Here is a 4,564-nt window from a genome sequence, read left to right on the forward strand (position 1 = left end):
ACGCGACAAGTACCTGAGTGGTATCCCCTCCCGCGTATATCGCAAGATCGAGCTCGAGACCTTCACCACGTGGCGAGCCGCTGAAAAGCGAGCCATTGAGGTCGAGCAGATCCTCGACATCAGCCGGGCCCGTCGGCCCGAGCTGAACAGCTTCTTCTCGGCCCGAGGTCGAGGTCGCGGTGGGGCACGTGGAGGTGCACCTACGACACACGCAGCTTCGGCCAGCATCAATGCGGCCGTCGGAAAAGGAGACTTCCCCGGCACATGCTTTGGCTGCGGGAAGCAAGGGTACCGTCGTTTTGAGTGCCCTAACTGTAAGGATAAACCTTACACAAAACGCGCCGATGCGCGGGCTACGGTTGCCTCGGGTTCCACCCAGGCGGCGACAAGCGCCCCCGTCGCTTCATCCTCGGCGAGTACAAGCGCCGCTTCAGCGAAATCGGAGAGTTCCGAGCTGGCGGACTTAATAGCACAGATGAAGTCGATGCGCGAGGAGCTCGAGCACTATCGGGCAATGAAGGAGGAGTCTTTTTGATCCGGTCCGCGCTTCGTGCCGCACGCGTCGGGCCGCGTAATAATAATCTGTACAATGTATTGGCGACCGCAAATGTGTACGAGTTGGACCATGGGTCCCAGCATTTCCACATCCCGGTGCGCCTCAAAGGAGAACGACGGCACAAGGATATAGTTGCAATGGTGGACAGCGGAGCCACCACGAAGTTCATCAACAAGCGTTTCATCAAGGAAAATCGAGTACGAACGCGGAAATTGAAAGAGCCGATTCCGCTTTACAATATCGATGGAACGCTCAATAAAGACGGAAGCATCTCGGAGGTAGCCGTGCTACAGATGCAGATAGGAGAGCACATCGAAAAGACGGTGTTCACGGTCACGGACATAGGTCCAGAAGATGTGATCGTCGGGTTGGATTGGCTGCGAGAGCACAACCCCGAAATCGATTGGGAGTCAGGCTCCCTGAAACTATCACGATGCCCTGAAACGTGTAGTGCCAGGAAGACTGGCCGAATGGAGCAAGCAGCGACTGCGCGTGATACGGGGGTCAGGCCCACGGCGCGCAGACGCTCGCAGAAGTCCAGACGGTCGGTCATAGGTGCTTGCCGGAGTAAGGTACTCCCGGACTTCGAACCCGAGGATGATCCAGTGGGGGTAGAGTGGGACGAAGCTGACTTGATCGAGGCCTGGGAGCAGGGTATCACGCTTCCCGGCGCCCCTCAGCTGTTCATCGCAGCAGGGCACACATATTCCCAGCTGTTCGCTGAGGAAGAGATCAAGAAGAAGGTCGTCAAAACCGCCGAGGAGTCGGTACCTAAACAGTACCACGAGTTCCTGAACGTCTTCTCCAAAGAAGCGTCAGAACGGCTACCCGAAAGGAAGCCTTATGATCACGCGATCGAACTCGTACCCGGCTACTCGGCGTTCCATTCGAAGGTGTATCCCCTGTCAAACAACGAACAAGAGGAACTGGACAAGTTCCTCAAAGAGCAGTTGGCGAAAGGCTACATACGGGAGTCGAAGTCACCCATCTCGTCCCCTTTCTTCTTCATCAAAAAGAAAGAGGGAACGCTTCGACCCGTGCAGGACTACCGCCGATTGAACGCGATCACGGTCAAAAATCGTTACCCCTTGCCGTTGATCGCCGAGATGGTAGATAAGCTCCGCGGTGCCACGCTCTTCACCAAGTTCGATGTCCGATGGGGATACAACAACGTCCGGATCAAAGCGGGTGACGAGTGGAAGGCGGCCTTTGTAACTAACCGGGGGCTGTACGAACCCCTGGTAATGTTCTTTGGCCTCACTAATTCCCCCGCGACCTTCCAGGCCATGATGAACGAGATCTTCCACGATCTCATCGTCGGCGGCAAGATCCTTGTGTACCTGGACGATATACTCATCTTCTCCACCAATGAAGAGGAGCATGAGAAGGTCACACGCGAGGTTCTGCGCCGCCTTCAGGATAATGATCTATTCCTGAAGCCTGAGAAATGCGAATGGGACGTACCCAAGGTCGACTATGTCGGCTATGTGTTCGGTGGCGATGAGGTAGCGATGGATCCCGCGAAGCTAAAAGGAATTAATGAGTGGCCGGTACCCCGGAACAAAAAGGATGTCCAGAAGTTCCGGGGGTTCTCCAATTTCTACCGCCGTTTCATTAAAGACTTCGCTAAAATCTCGCGACCACTCGACCGGCTCACAGGAAACGACCCATGGCATTGGGGCGAAGAGGAGCAGCACGCCTTCGACGAGCTCAAGCGGCTCTTCGCGACGACTCCAGTCCTAGCACTGTACGACCCCAATCGGGAGACGCGCATTGAGGTCGACGCCTCAGGATATGCCACTGGCGGTGTGTTGATGCAGAAGCAGGATGATGGCAAATGGCATCCCATCGCCTTCAGATCCCATGCGATGGATCCGGCACAGCGGAACTACGAGATCTACGATAAGGAGATGCTCGCGATCATTGAAGCACTGGACGACTGGCGCCACTATCTCGAGGGCCTACCCAATCAGTTCGAGATCGTGACCGATCATAAGAATCTCGAGTACTGGCGCACGTCACAGCACCTCACGCGTCGTCAAGCGCGATGGTCACTGTTCCTGGCTCGCTTCGACTTCCGCATCACGCACAAGGCCGGGACGTCCAATGGAAAGGCTGATGCTCTGTCGCGATGATCAGATCACCAGATCGGCGATGAGGACGATAACACCGATCAGGTAGTTCTCAAGCCAGAGCGCTTCCGCATCGCCTCCGCCAGGCGCGGTCATGCCTCGGTGACGGCCGATCAGTCGCTTCTGAAGCGCATCAGGGAGTGTTCGGAGAAGGATCGGGAGGTGGCCGAGGCACTTGAAAAGGTGCAGGACCTCGGGCCGCCCCGGCTGCAAAGGGGTTTTGAGGAGTGGAATGCCGAACAAGGGCTCCTGCTGTTCCGCGGGTGCGTGTACGTCCCAAGGAATGCGGAGCTCCGGCGGGATATAGTCAAGATCCACCACGACTCGCCGATCGCCGGTCATGGCGGTCGTGCCAAAACCCTGGAGCTCGTGTCACGGAATTACTGGTGGCCAGGAATGTCTAAATTCGTCAATGAGTACGTAAGCACCTGCGACGTGTGCAACCGTACCAAGACATTCCCAGCCAAGCCCCAGGGTCCGCTGAAGCCGAACGAGATCCCCGAGCGCCCGTGGCAGATCATCACGACCGATATGATCGTCGGCTTGCCGAAGTCTGATGGATTTGACTCGATCCTGGTCACCGCCGACCGCTTCACCAAGCAGGTCCACTTCTCGGCCTGCCATGAGACCCTGACAGCAGAAGGTGCGGCAGACCTGTACATCCGCGATGTGTTCAAGCATCATGGGGCCCCGGCCAAGGTCATATCAGACCGAGGTCCCCAGTTTGCTTCAAAGTATCTCCATGCGGTGTACAAGGGGCTAGGGATCGAGCCGGCGCTATCCACAGCGTTCCACCCCCAGACAGACGGCCAGACTGAGCGCTGGAACCAGGAGATCGAACAGTACCTGCGCGCCTTCACAAGCCACAGGCAGGATGATTGGGCGAAGCAGTTGCCGCTCGCGGAGTTTGCATTGAACAACCGAGTTCACTCCGCGACCGGGCACTCCCCTTTCTACCTGCACCAAGGGTACAATCCTGAGATCCAGGTTCGGATCAATCCAATGTCTGCGATGCCCGCAGCCGCTGATCGGCTCAAAATCCTGAAGGAGATTCGCGACGATACGCGCTCTGCGCTCGAGCTGTCGGCCGAACGCATGAAGGTGTACTACGATAAGCATGTGCAACAGGCACCGGTCTTTGCACCGGGGGACAAGGTCTGGCTTGATGCCCGGAACCTTAAGCTGAAACAGCCGAGCAAGAAGCTCAGTCCCAAGCGCCTCGGACCATATGCCGTGCGGCGAAAGCTCGGAGACTTGGACTACGAATTAGTCCTGCCGAAGTCGGTGCCGGTACACCCGGTGTTCCATGTCTCCTTACTTAGCAAGTACACGCGTAGCGATATCCCGGGCCGGGAGCCGGAGGAGCCGCCTGCGATCGAGGTTGAGGGCGACGAGGAGTACGAGGTTGAGCGGATCAAAGATTCGAGGATCTTCCGGCGTCAGCTGCAGTACCTCGTCAAGTGGAAGGGTTATGACGACTCACATACGTCATGGGAACCGGCGCGCAACGTTGCCAATGCGCCGGCCCTCATAGCCGACTTCCACCGGAAGAACCCGAATGCCCCTCGTCGACTCAACGCTGCTACCTTTGGTGGTCTCAACTTTCAGCCAATGCCTTCGCCGCTGACTGAAGCACGCTGCCGCTCCGGGTGGGAGATGGGCAAGGGCGCCTCGCATGAGGTCATGCGCCGTTGAGGGGGGGGTAATGTCACGAGTTGGTACGGCGCCTAGCCGTTTTTTAATTTTTTCCTTTTCGCGGGCTCGAACCCGCGACCTCTGTACTACTTGCCTGATATGGACACTTCGTTATCTACTGTACGATTAGATTAGATGGGGCGGCAGCGCACGGCACAGCTCGGGCCCCGCTGACACAGCC

The sequence above is a fragment of the Postia placenta genome, assembly GCF_002117355.1.
Source record: "Postia placenta MAD-698-R-SB12 unplaced genomic scaffold POSPLAscaffold_15, whole genome shotgun sequence".
NCBI lineage: Eukaryota > Fungi > Basidiomycota > Agaricomycetes > Polyporales > Adustoporiaceae > Rhodonia > Rhodonia placenta.